Here is a 14,764-nt window from a genome sequence, read left to right as displayed (position 1 = left end):
AATGGTGCATCACACGGGGCGGCAAAATGTCTGCGGAAAAAGAGGTCCGGGAACCAGCACGGGGCTGGTCAAGGGGGTGTCGCCGGTGAGGGTGGAAAGGATGGCCCCTTATCTAAATGAGTATCCGGATAGGGCGGCAGCTAAGTTGCTTTATGAAGGGTTTAGTGTTGGTTTTGTTATTCCTCCGCCTCCTTATGAGGTTCCGGTTACGCGGAGAAATTTAAAATCGGCTTACTTGCATGCGGAAGTCGTGTCGGAAAAGTTGTTAAAAGAAGTTTCGTTGGGGCGCATGTCGGGGCCATTTGTGGAGTCGCCGGTAAAAGATTTAGTTGTGTCCCCTTTGGGTATTGTCCCTAAACGCGAGCCCGGAAAGTTTCGTTTGATTCAACATTTATCGTATCCCAAAGGTTCGTCGGTAAATGACGGGATTGATCACGAGTTGTGTTCCGTAGTTTATACCTCATTCGATAAGGCGGTGGGGTTAGTGCGGGCTGCGGGTCCGGGGGCGCTGCTAGCAAAAACCGACATCGAGGCGGCGTTCAGGTTGTTGCCGGTCCACCCAGAAAGCCAACGGCTGTTGGGTTGTTTTTGGAATGGGGCCTTTTACGTGGATCGGTGCCTTCCGATGGGGTGTTCTCTTTCTTGTGCATACTTCGAGGCGTTTAGTAGCTTCGTGGAGTGGGTAACGAGGGGAGTATCCGGGGTCGATTCGTTGATCCATTACTTAGATGATTTTTTGTGCGTTGGCCCGGGGGGTTCGCCGGTTTGCGGTAACTTGCTTCATGCCCTGCAGAAGGTGGCGAGGGATTTTGGGATCCCTTTGGCGCCGGAAAAAACGGAGGGCCCGGTAGCGACGATTTCTTTCTTGGGAATCGAAATTGACTCGGTGGCAATGGAGTGTCGGCTCCCGGCGGATAAGTTGGGTGCTTTGAGGCTGGAGGTGCGACGGGCTTGTAGAAGGAAGAAAATGTCGCTGAGGGAGCTTCAGTCGCTGCTGGGGAAGTTGAATTTCGCCTGCCGGATTATGCCGATGGGGAGGGTGTTTGGTAGAAGGTTGGCGGCGGCAACGGCGGGAGTGCGGGCGCCGCATCATTTTGTGAGGCTCAAGGAGGAGCACCGAGCTGATCTTCAGGTTTGGGATGACTTCTTGGGCCAGTACAATGGTCGCTCGCTATGGATGGCCCCAGCGCAGGATACGAGTGATCTGAATATTTTCACGGATGCGGCTGGGGCGGGTGGCTTTGGAGCTTACGGGGGAGGTCCGTGGTGCGCAGGTCAATGGCCGGCTAGCTGGGTGTCCAGTGGATTGACGCGGAATCTGGCCCTGCTCGAGCTGTTTCCCATCGTGGTGGCGGCTACCATTTGGGGGGACAGGCTCAGGGATAAGAAGGTCCGTTTTTACTGCGACAACATGGGGGTGGTGCTTGCCATTAATAACATCACGGCGTCCTCTCCTCCGGTAGTTCAATTGTTGCGACATTTAGTGTTGGTGTGTTTGTCGCTGAACGCGTGGGTGGTGGCGGTGCATGTCCCGGGTGTACGGAATTGTGTTGCTGATGCTCTTTCTCGCTCGCAGTGGGACCGGTTTCGGGAATTGGCCCCGGGAGCGGAACGTCTCGGTTTGGCGTGTCCGGATCATCTATGGGATCTGGTATCGGTCCCGTAGAGCAGCTGTTACAAAGGTCTTTGGCGCGCACGACGTGGAGGGCTTATGCTGCTTGTTGGAGGCAGTGGGAGGAGTGGGTAAGAGAGTTGGGTGATGTCAATACGGATAGAGACAGGTTGGTGGCACTTTTGTATTGGTTAGGGGATGCCTGGGAGGGGGGGTTTTCAGTAGCGAAGGTGAACCGGTTTATATCCGCGGTGGCGTTTGGGCTTAAGTTGCGGGGCTTGCGGGATGTATCGAAGGAATTTCTGGTATCGCAGGCTTTGAAGGGGTTGCGCAGAGGTAGGGTGGAGGCGGATAGTAGAAGGCCGGTGTCGTTTGCTTTGCTGGGCTTGTTGGGCGGTTCATTGGCATCGGTATGTCGTTCTTCAGATGAAATGGATTTGTTTCGGTTGGCTTTCTCGTTGGCGTTCTTCGGAGCATTTAGAGTAGGTGAGTTGGTGTCGCCAAGTACTAAACAGGCAGGGGGGCTGAGATCTGGGGAGGTGAGCCTTTTTGCAGATCGGTTGGAGGTATGGTTGCGTAGATCAAAAACTGACCAATTAGGGAAGGGAAAACTGATAGTTTTGTTCGCTCTCCCGGGGTCGGTCATGTGCCCAGTAGAGTGCATGCGGGGTTTTACAAAAAACAGGGGGTCTCCAGATTTGCCTTTGTTACGTCATGTGGACGGGTCGTTCTTGTCCAGGTTTCAGTTTGGAGCTGTTTTTAAAAAATGTTTGACGGCGGTTGGGGTTGCAGCAGGCTCATATTCATCTCATTCCTTCCGGATTGGCGCAGCAACGGAAGCAGGGCGCTGGGGGTTGGATGATGAGGGGGTGAGGCGTATTGGTCGTTGGGAGTCTAAAAGGTTTAAGTCCTATGTCCGCCCCCATATGTTGTAATTTTGTTGTTTATGCTTGCAAATATTATATGGTGGTGCCTAACTGTGTTTTCCGTTTCAGATTCGCCTCCTTGTCTGGTGTGGTTGATGGGTCATTCGTACGTGCACTGGGGGGCTTTGAGGGCGGACGTCCGCCCGGATGGTCGCCAGTTGCGCATTCCGCGACAGGATGCGGTTGTGCATTGGCTGGGGTTTAGAGGTATGTCGTGGAACAGGGTGTTGGCGGAATTCCAGACATATGTGCGGCTTGATAGGGTTCCGGAGGTTTTAGTGTTGCACGTGGGTGGGAATGACTTAGGAGTCCGCCCTTTTCGTGAGTTGGTGCGGGATATCAAACATGATTTGTTGTGTTTGTGGGTATCTTATCCCAAGTTGGTGGTAGTGTGGTCGGACATAGTCCCAAGGAAGCATTGGCGGTTAGCTAGATCGGTGGAGAGAGTCAATAAGGCTCGGATAAAAGTTAACCGGGCGGTGTCCCGTTTTGTGGCAAAGAACGGGGGCATTTGCGTGAGGCATAGGGATTTGGAGTCAGGATTGGGGAATTTCTGGAGGAGTGACGGGGTTCATCTGACCGAGGTTGGCATTGATATTTGGAGCTTGGCTATAGCAGAAGGCATAGAAAGGGCGGTGGTGGTGTGGAGGAACTCACAGGCTTAAGGTGGTCAAGGCCTGTTTCGCGGTGGCGGGGGGAGTCCTTGAGGCCAGTCAGTACAAAATGGTGGGGGGGTCGCATCGGGGGTATGCGTCCCCCAAAAAAGGTACATGGTTGAAGACTTCATCGGGTGTTATCCCTTTGAAGTGGTCTTCTGGTAGAAGGTATGTCACTTGAAGGCTTCATCGGGTGTTATCCCTTTGAAGTGGACTTCTAGTGGTCGGTATATCACTTGAGGGCTTCATCGGGTGTTATCCCCTTGAAGTGGACTTCTAGTGGTTGGAGCCATCTGCAGAGGTGAACGGTGCTTCCGAGCTGGTTTACGGCTGGAGGTAATTAGTGGTTTGCAGATGGCTAATTCGGTGTGTTCTTGAAAGGAACATCTGAAGGGGCTTCAAGGACTTCCTCTGCTCGGGTTAATGTTAACGTTTAATTGTTATTTATGATTCTGACCCATGTTGGGTCATGTGAATTATTAGGAGGAATTCTCTGGTGGATTCCTAACTAGTTATCCGAATGTTTCGGATTTAAATTGTTTTTATAAAACTGTGAAATTAATAAACGGCTGCTGTGGCCATTTCACATCCAACCTCGGTGTCATGTGTCGTTACTAAATGGGGGTGGGGGATAGTATGGTTTAAGGTTAACACACGACTCTACCTAGGCAGGTCAAGAAGAGGCTGGACGCAGCTGCAGGCTTAAGGGAAGCCGACATGACCGTCCTGGTAGGGAAAGGGTTAATGTTACGAGGTCAGGGAAAGTTGAAGGAGCTGAAGGAGGGACGGGGAGGAGTTAAGGGGGGCGGGGGGGGCCGTTACTGCGCTTCCCGCTGTTTCTCGGCATTGAGCCGGAAGCAGCGGGAGGAGTAACACACATTAAGCAAAGCTCCCACCCTCCCACCCTTGTTTTGTTACTCCTTAGGTCTTATGTACGTCTGTCTATGAGCGTTTTGTTTTATTTTGTGTGCTTATTTAACATGTTTTTCTTTTTTCCGGAGTAGGTTCTGTTGTCATGGCAGCTGGCGGGGGGAGTCCTTGAGGCCAGTCAGTACAAAATGGTGGGGGGGTCGCATCGGGGGTATGCGTCCCCCAAAAAAGGTACATGGTTGAAGACTTCATCGGGTGTTATCCCTTTGAAGTGGTCTTCTGGTAGAAGGTATGTCACTTGAAGGCTTCATCGGGTGTTATCCCTTTGAAGTGGACTTCTAGTGGTCGGTATATCACTTGAGGGCTTCATCGGGTGTTATCCCCTTGAAGTGGACTTCTAGTGGTTGGAGCCATCTGCAGAGGTGAACGGTGCTTCCGAGCTGGTTTACGGCTGGAGGTAATTAGTGGTTTGCAGATGGCTAATTCGGTGTGTTCTTGAAAGGAACATCTGAAGGGGCTTCAAGGACTTCCTCTGCTCGGGTTAATGTTAACGTTTAATTGTTATTTATGATTCTGACCCATGTTGGGTCATGTGAATTATTAGGAGGAATTCTCTGGTGGATTCCTAACTAGTTATCCGAATGTTTCGGATTTAAATTGTTTTTATAAAACTGTGAAATTAATAAACGGCTGCTGTGGCCATTTCACATCCAACCTCGGTGTCATGTGTCGTTACTAAATGGGGGTGGGGGATAGTATGGTTTAAGGTTAACACACGACTCTACCTAGGCAGGTCATGGATTTATATTGCAGGAAAGTCTCATCCATTTTACTTTTCCTTCTTCAGTGTTCTTCTCTCTGTTGCAGACATACTGTATTGTATCTCTCTATTTTCTAAGGGCTTCTTATTTCTTATGTCGAATGCCACGGAAATAAACAATTATGGCATGCTCTCTACTGAGGAACTTTAAGGTCTCCATTCACTGCCATACAGGCTCTGTACATGAGCCCTAAGCCTGGGTATTCTTTTTCTTCCTCTGGTCTTCTTGTCAATCAGCTCTTGCCTGTATTCAAATGTTGAGCTACTTCTTTCTCCATTGGTCATTTAATTTTACCAAAGTGCTTTGTAAATCAAACCGCCACTGAAGAGCAAACTTAATTAAAAAAAACTTTTGATAGATAATCTTAAAATAAGCAAATATACTGGTTCAATACCAAAAATGCAAGAGATTTAAGGAAAAAGACAAATTCTATGTGTGACGTAGTTAATAGCAACCAGGGTAATGCTATCACTGCCACCCCAATGTATTAATAAGGGATGCACTTGAAAACCAGGTAACCCTCTATTATGATCAATAGTCACGAAAATGGGGACAAATTAGACCACAGGCACTAACCCTAAAGGGACCCTATGTCTAAAACCATATAGAAGGCAGAATAATCACCCTGAATAGGATGGCCCCGCACTAGAATTTCCCTATAGGGCCATGTAATACACTATAATTATATATTGTGCACATTCCACGCGGTTCAGTCATAACATTAAAACCAATAATGTATGGCTGGCTCTTTTATGGGGGACTGTGTGGCTAGTACTGTGATGGGGGCACTGTGTGACTGATACGACTGGGCAGACACAGTGTAGCTGGCATGCATGGCCACCTCGTCTCCACTTCTTTGAAGGGTTTGGAGAGCCAAATGGAGGAGCAGGACACTCATCTTCTTTTGATGCAATCATAAATGTCTAAGATGGGAGTAGCCCTTTAAGTTTTATTGTGGTTCTTGGGAGTGGTACATTTTGACAATACCGCCATTGAACCAGAAAAGGTTGTGCACCCCGCTTTAAAGGCTATGCAATTCTTTGATGCTTTTTGGCATTCTAAACATTATTCGAGCATAGTTTTATTAAACATCTTATTTCGTTTTAGGGTATGCTCACACGCTGTGACCAGAAACGTCTGAAAATACGGAGCTGTTTTCAGGCGAAAACAGCTCCTGATTTTGAGAAGTTTTTGTAGCAACTCGCGTTTTTCGCGGCGTTTTTTACGGACGTTTTTGGAGCTGTTTTTCAATGGAGTCAATGAAAAACGGCCCAAGAAGTGACATGCACTTATTTTTCGCGGGCGTCTTTTTACGCTCCGTATTTTGACAGCGACGAGTAAAATAAAGGCTCGTGGGAACAGAACATCGTAATTCCCATTGAAAGCAATGGGCAGATGTTTGTAGGCGTATTAGGGGCGTTTTTTCAGGCGTAATTTGAGGCGTAAAATGCCCAAATTACGTCTGAAACCACTGCATGTGAACATACCCTTAGGGTATGTTGACACGGCTTAGCAAAATACGTCTGAAAATACGGAGCTGTTTTCAGGCGAAAACCGCTCCTGATTTTCAGACGTTTTGTAGCAACTGGCGTTTTCCGCAGCATATTTTACGGATGTTATTGGAGCTGTTTTTCAATGGAGGCAATGAAAAACGGCTCCAAAAACGTCCCAAGAAGTGACATGCACGTCTTTTACGCGCCGTATTTTGACAGCGACGCATAAAATAACACCTCGTGGGAACAGAACATCGTAAAACCCATTGCAAGCAATGGGCAGATGTTTGTAGGCGTAATATCGAGGCGTAAAACGCCCAAATTATGTCTGAAAACAGTGTGTGTGAACGTACCCTAAGGCTGGATACACATGAGCATGTTCGGTCCGTAAAGGACGGAACGTATTTCGGCCGCAAGTCCCGGCCCGACCACACTGCAGGGAGCCGGGCTCCTAGCATCATAGTTATGTACGACGCTAGGAGTCCCTGCCTCGCTGCGGGACAACTGTCCCGTACTGTAATCATGTTTTCAGTACGGGACAGTAGTTCCACGGTGAGAATCATTAGTATTGCAGTATATCGTGCAAGCGATCTAACGATCGCTGGTTGAAGTCCCCTAGGGGGACTAATAAAAAAAGTAAATATTAGTTAAACAAAGTTGTTTTTTTGTGTGAAAAAAAAAATTAAATTAAAAGTTAAAAAAAAAAATATTTTCCTCTAGAGCATAGTAAAAAAATAAATAAATAAACATAATTGGTATCACCGCTTCAGTAAAAGCCTAAGCTATTATAATATATCATTATTTAACCCACACGGTGAACGCCGTAAAAAAAAAAAATTGTAAACGCCAGAATCTTTATATTTTGGTCACCTCATCTCCCACAAAAAATGAAATAAAAAGTGATCAAACCGTCGCATGTACACCACACCAAAATGGTATTATTAAAAACTACAGCTCATCCCGCAAAAAATAAGCCCTCATACCACTTAATCGACGGAAAAATAAAAAAGTTATGGCTCTCGGAATTTGGCGACACAAAATAAATTTTCTTTTTTACACTTAGGTTTTTACTTGTAAAAGTAGTAAAATATAGAAAAAACTATATATATTTGGTATCACTGTAATCGTATTGACCGACAGAATAAAGTTCATATGTTGTTTTAATTGCACAGCAAATTCCGTAAAAACGGCACGCAAAAAACCATGTTTTTTTCATTTTTTACCCCACAAGTAATTTTTTTCCCGTTTCCTAGTACATTATATGGCAAAATAAATGGTGATACAAAAAAATACAACTCGTCCCGCAAAAATCAAGCCCTCATAGCACTATATCGACAGAAACATAAATACGTTATGGCTTTTGGAAAGTGGGGAGGAAAAAACGAAAATTAAAATCTGAAAAAGGGCTGCGGCGGGAAGGGGTTAAACACTGTAAAGACCACAACAACATAAATCTGTTTGCGGAATTTCTGCTCCACATTGAAGTCTATGGGCCAAACACGCAGCATCTCCGCATAGAAAACGCAGCATAAATTGACATGCTGCGGAATTGAAAGACGCACCACAGAACACATTCCTCGCAAATTTTGTGCGTTTTTCTTCTGCAGCGTGGGCATGAGATTGCGTATTTGCCTTGTATTTCCACAGAGTAAAGATACGCTGCAGAAAACGTTACAATATAACCCAATGCAAAAAAATATTCAGTGTAACAAGAAATTGAGAAATCTGTCTGAGTTGCGTAATATTGGGTAATATTTTTCCTCATAGGATTACATTGTCAATAAAAATACGCTGTGGAAATAGTAGGCAAATACATTAAGTGTGACTGCACACTAAAGGTTAGACTGTGTATCACTGTCAGAATTAATTTTAGTGCACCATGCTGCATTTGCCATAGTACTGGAGTGGCAGACTGGCAGAATTTACCAAAAATTACCATGATACAAAAAAATACACCCCCCAAATTCTATTTCTAGTGGTTCAATTTCTGTTTTAACCCTTCGCACTTTTTACAGAATTTGTCCAAACTTGGGCCAAAAAAATGTAAATTGTTTTTTTTTTTTACAAAAGTGGCACTTTTCTTAAGCCATTTCGAAACACCATATGACATACTGGTAAAAGTGACACCTTTCCACATTCTGCCATTTCTCCAGTGTACGGCGATACAAAATATGTGTGTCTAATCTATTATATGGACCCGTTATAGGGCATATCATAGAAGGAGTCCATTTTAGCCTTTGGAGGCCTTTTTACGCCAGAGCTGATTTTAGGGAACCACGCTATATTTGCCGTGGTACTGCAGGTCATTTTGACAAGTATAAATATCCTGCTAATGTTCATCTAGGGGTATAGTGAGTATTTTTAATAGGTGGAAAGAAATAAAAAATAGGTTTTTCCAGAAAATACAGTATTGCTGCATTTTTACAGTGAAACATTATCCAATAAGCAACCCTCCCTTTTGGTTCTCCCTACAAAAACATTGTGAAAGTAAATGAGTTAATAATGTGGGTAATATCACGGTTTTTGCCCTCATAGATTATAAAGGCAGATGTGTAGCCTGTACCGCTCTCACAGAGCTTGTAGATTTTAACCCCATATTTTGCTCTCTTTGAGGGGATGTACTGGCGGAATGAGAGCCTGCCTTTGTAACTCATCAGCAATTCATCCACCGCTAGGTTTTTTTCAGGGTTGTACACCGGCATAAATGACTCCTCCAAAATTGTTTTCAGGGGCCTTATTTTATACAGGCGGTCACGGCCTGGATCACTACAGGGGGGGGGCTGGTGATTGTCGTTAAAATGAAGGAAGCGCATTAGCACTTCATATCTGCTTCTGGTCATAATGTCAGGTCCGTATTTCACACCGAATAACCACCTCTGTAAATTGAAAGCTGAAGGCATGCCTGGAAAGAAATAAACCAGCCAAAAATGTTTGGTACATAGCTTCCCTTGATCAGACAAAGAGAACTGAACTTTATTCAGAACAAAGAAACACACAGAGAAGACACATGCCCCTCCCTATAGATGTGGGACTTGCTTAAATCCCATTGGCTCCTCAGCTGTAAGTTTTCCTGTACATTCTTCTGCACACTCCTCTTTGCATTGCAGGGGGCGGTGTCTTCCATAGGCGTGTTATGCAGGCTCTTTGTGCTCCATGAATCCAATATCTTTGTGTAATATACTGAATATATATATATATATATATATATATGTAAGGATAATATTTTTCAAACAATATACATGGTAATGATCCCTGACAATAACTGCTGGAAAAACAGGTGTGGCATGTGTAGGGCTTGTTGCCCAATATGACCGGATTGAGGGCTTTTTCACTAACCCCATCTTGAGGATGAGCCCCAATTTTTTTTTACGTTTGCCAGTATTTGTGGGGTGCCACTGCTTTGCATAGGAGGACGTTGGCTTTTCAGCAAAGAATTGGCGAGCATACAGATTGGTTTGGTTAACAACCAGCTCCAATAGTTCATCTGTATTGAATATTTTAAAAAAATCGAGGGCTGTAAAATGTCCCACATTAATATTTATCCCTGGTGTGGCAATAAATTCTGGGATATTAGGGGAAAATTACTCTGTGGGTACCCACTCAATATATTCTGGGGGAATAGAGTGGGCCGTGTTTTGTGGTACTTCTGTGACATGCCCTGTACTTGTGGACGCTGCAGCGACACTTGAATTGCAGAAAGCGTATCACTGTCGTCGCTATCACTGGTAGACAACATTTCTACCTCGGACGCGGTGTCTGTATCGCTTTCATCAGAGACAGAAATTAACATGGCGTATGCTTCTTCCACCGTGAACCTTCTATGGGCCATTGTAATTACACACACGTACAACAAAGACTGTAACCAGACGCACAGGCAGACAAATTGTATTTTTTCTTAACTTTTTTTTTTCACAGACAAAAATACACGGACGTCACAAAAGCACGCTTCACAAAAAACTGATGTCGAACAAACACGTAGACTATAAAACTTTTTTTTTTTGCACAAAAAAAATACACAGGCATCACACACGTACGCTACACAAAAACCCTAGACTAAACTTAGGCTAACCCTAGACTAAACCTAGGCTAACCCTAGACTAAACCTAGGCTAACTCTAGACTAACTCTAGAATAGAACCTAGAATAACCCTAGACTAACCCTAAGGGCATGTTCACACGTGGCGGAATTGCTGTGGAATTCCGCTGTGGACAGTCCGCAGTGGAATTCTCACGCGGCTGTTTTTTACATTTGTTTCTATCCATTTTTAGGAAAGTTAGTTCAGACGTTGCAGAAAACTCCGCTGCGGACCAAAGGCTGCGGTGCGGAATTTTCAGTCCGCAGCATGCACTGTCTGTTGTGGAGAAGAAGCGGAATTTCACTGCGTATTTCAGCCTTTGCAATGCAAAAACTGAAATATGTGTTAAGTCCGCTGTGTTTTCTGCAACGTCTGAATTACCTGTCAAATATGCAAATGTTAGTGCAGATTCGTTGCGTAATTGCCCCAAATCTGCACCAACATTTGCAGCGGAAAAACTCTGCCACGTGTGAACGTGCACTGAGGATAACCCTGGCCTAGGTATACAATTGAAGTTTATATAAAGTTTATATATTAGATTTTTTGTAATTTTGGTGTCACAGTAAAATTCTCGCTCTGTCTCTTCTCATACAAAGTAACAAGTGTGAGGAGAGACAGAGAGAGACAGGGAGGACAAACACTGTTTTTCATTTTGTGATCACTGTGAATGGTTCTCAGGCTGGGTTCACACGACCTATTTTCAGGCGTAAACGAGGCGTATTATGCCTCGTTTTACGCCTGAAAATAGGGCTACAATACGTCGGCAAACATCTGCCCATTCATTTGAATGGGTTTGCCGACGTATTGTGCAGACGACCTGTCATTTACGCGTCGTCGTTTGACAGCTGTCAAACGACGACGCGTTAATGGACTGCCTCGGCAAAGAAGTGCAGGGCACTTCTTTGCCACGTAATTTGAGCCGTTCTTCATTGAACTCAATGAAGCACAGCTCAAGATTTACGAGCGTCTCAGACGGCTCGCAAAATGCGAGGAGGAGCATTTACGTGTGAAACGAGGCAGCTGTTAACAGTCTGTCTTTTCACACGTAAATGCCTCTCATCGTGTGAACATACCCTCACAGTGATCACATGAACGGAGACCACTGTTATTGGTCTCCGATCATCACTCTGAAGCCAAGGCTGTTGCTAACAGCCTTGGCTTCAGAGGCTGATTACCCGATGACCGGGAAAACCGCTCTGATGTGGCCCCCTCCCTTCCAAGCCACTCAGATGCGGCACTTGCTATTGAGTGTCGCATCTAAGGGGTTAAATACGATCGGAGACCACAGCTAGTGGTCTCCGATCGTTGCCCTGAAGCCCGAGGCTGTTACCAGCAGCCCGGTCTTCAGCAGCACCACGCACGATGCGGGGAAAGTTCTTCTGAAGTGCCGACGTGAAAAGCCGACACTTCAGAAGAACTACCTTGAACGGCCGACGTAAAAACACTATACGCCGGTCGTTAAGGGTATTGCTTTATTTATATTGGATGTTTTCAAGGGCTTAGACATTTATTGTTAATATGTTAACTACGTTTATAATATGTTTATACTTGGTATTATATATTTTACAGGTTATGTGACAAGCACCTTCCAATTTTACTTATCTGTGTGAATGTGTATTTATTAGTTAGGAGGGTTTTTGTATGGCCCCTTGTCGCCCTTGTACTATCATGTGCACCAAGCATACAATTTACTGACACTAAACGGTGTCAGGACCCAGTACTGTGTCTGGAGCCGAAGAGGACACGATTTAGGAGCGAGGACGGTAATTATATGGAGGAGTTACTACAGTGGCTCATGTTGTTTCACCTATTGGAAACTACATAGGTCCCAGTTACTACAGTGACTGCTGACAGACATAGTGTAGGGGGTCATGGGCAGCAGCCTTTGCTGTGAGTATGTTGTAAATCGGCAACAAATCCCTGCCAAAATCTGCATGTCACACGTAAACTTTGCCACATTTTTCTTGCAAGTGCAATATAAAGATTGAAATCTGCTGTGAAACTCTGCAGCAATTCTACAATATAAAAGGCATGTTGCAGATTTATAAATCTGCAGCCTGCCCTGATTTTCTCAGTATTCTTGGGGTTTTGAAGACGTAAAGACAGCTGTAGACGATGTTTACATGGCACGGATTTGCCATAGGCAAGATACGCCTTGGATTTTTTTTTAGAAAAGCTGTGGTAGAAATCTGCATCTTAAGGGTAGGAACACACACGTCGTATTCAGGGCGGACACACTGCATCAAGCTGTGCAGCGTATCCGCCTTGAACACCGCAGGGAATGCAGTCCGAATACCTGCACCACACCGTGGTGCGTTTTTTCGGGCGTAAATTCAGCTGCATAAACTATCGCACATATTACCCACTTCCCTCCTCTGTCATCCGCTCCGGCCTCCCTGGATGATGTTTCTTGTCTTTGGCTGCAGCGGTCACATGGCTTGCTACGTTATCCTGGGAGGCCGGACTGGAGAAGAAGCAGGGAACTCTGGGTAAGTATAACGTTATTTTTTTTTCCGGAATCTTTTTGTAATGAATCTTTTGCGGAAAATCAGCAGTGTTTACGCCGTCTTTTTTCGTACCCAAAACTAGGATTTCTGGATGACATTTCATCCCATGTGACCACTGCAGTCAATCACAAGCTGCAGTAGTCACATGGGATAAAACGTCATCCTAGGAGTCCGGGCTGCAGGACGTCAGAGGGTAAGTTTTTTTTGTTGTTTTTTTTTTACGTGCAGTTTTCCGCAGCGGACATTCCGACCGAAAAACTGCACCACAATTTGGTGCGTTTTTTCATCCGGAAATCCCATTAGGCTGCCAGGGTGGATACGCTGTGTGCTTTTACACAGCGTATCCGCCCTGTGTGAACATACCCTAATTGTCCTCCAAAGGTTAAGCCTGTCAGTGGCTAAGGCCTCACGCACACGGCCATGCCCGTATTTACTGCCCGTGATTGCGGGCATGGTCGGCCGCGGACAGCCACCCACATTTTTGGCCCATGCTGCTATACAATGTATGGGAGCATGGTCCGTAAAAAGCAAAAGATAGGACAGGTTCTATATTTTGCGGCGGCTTCTTCGGCCCGGACACCTTCCCATAAATATATGGGAAGATCTCTGTGGTCAATAGAAACTAATGGGTCCGTAATTGCGGGCCTTAGGGATTTAATTGCGTTTTGTGGTTTAATTTTCAAAATCGCGGCAATACCACAACATGTTTGTAATTGCGGTAAAAACGACACGGTTTTGCCACAAATTTTTAAATTGCGGAAAAAAATGTGCGGTTTTGCCGCGATTGCAAAAGTCTTGGCAAAACCACGGCATTTTTACCGCGATTACAAAAATCGCGGCAAATATGGCTGACTGCTGGGCGGGATCTTTTCTGCTGGGCAGTAGCAGCTGCTTTATTATATGTTCCGCGGCCTCCGGTCCTCATGCTAATTCTTTGGTAGAGACTTTGGACCTGACTGTGCTTTTCAGCTACCCGCTCACTTGCTTTAACGGACTGGCAGTTGAGCAGCAATGCTAAAGGAGTGGGCCCCTTTAGGTATGGGGGCCCTGGGCAATTGCCCAGTTTGCCCCCCCCCCCCCCCCCTAACACCTTCCCTGCTCTGACCAGTCTGCGGCTATGCAGCCCCAAACACAGCAAGCTGCAATACACTGTGTGTTCTGACACTTTTCTATCATAGTCAGCATTAACGTATTCAGCAATTTGTGCTACAGTAACTCTTTTGTGGGATTGGACCAGACGGGCTAGCTTTCGCTCCCCTAGCGCATCAATGAACCTTGGTCAGCCATGACCCTGTCACGCGTGTTCACCGATTGTCCTTCTTTGGACCACTTTTAGTAGATACTAACCACTGCATACCTGGAACACTGGAGAAGACCTGCTATTTGGAGATGCCGTGACCCAGTCATCTAGCTATCACAATGTGGCCCTTGTCAAAGTCGCTCAGATCCTTACCCTTGCCTATTTTTCCTGCTTCTAACACTTCAACTTCAAGAACTGACTGATCACTTGCTGCCTAATATATTTCACCCCTTGACAGGCGCCATTGTAACAAGATAATCAATGTTATTCACTTCACCTGTCAGTGGTTTTAATGTTATGACTGAATTGTGTATACAGCCATTAATAAATATGTAGTACATGCATAAATTCAATATAGAAAGTCATAATTGCAGTGTCCTGACTTGTTTTTCCATTTGTCGGATGGTCAGGTGAGAATGAACAGTTTCTGCAAATACAGAATCTAGCATGCAGGTAAGGGCAAAAAACGAAGACCATAGTTCTGTAACTCAATTTACCCAGCAC

At 45.4% G+C, this 14,764-nt stretch overlaps 1 long non-coding RNA gene across 1 annotated transcript in view; it reads left to right on the top strand.

Moving 5' to 3' along the window:
* LOC142742432 (uncharacterized) overlaps positions 1-14,764 on the top strand; it is a 65,905-nt gene that overhangs the window by 8,464 nt on the left and 42,677 nt on the right. Inside the window, exon 2 of the long non-coding RNA XR_012881379.1 lies at positions 14,671-14,713. This is a non-coding gene — a long non-coding RNA (uncharacterized LOC142742432). The remainder of the gene's footprint in view (positions 1-14,670; positions 14,714-14,764) is intronic.

Source organism: Rhinoderma darwinii, chromosome 1 (genome assembly GCF_050947455.1).
Source record: "Rhinoderma darwinii isolate aRhiDar2 chromosome 1, aRhiDar2.hap1, whole genome shotgun sequence".
Classification (NCBI taxonomy): Eukaryota; Metazoa; Chordata; class Amphibia; order Anura; family Rhinodermatidae; genus Rhinoderma; species Rhinoderma darwinii.
This window is presented reverse-complemented; position numbering and strand designations above follow the sequence as displayed.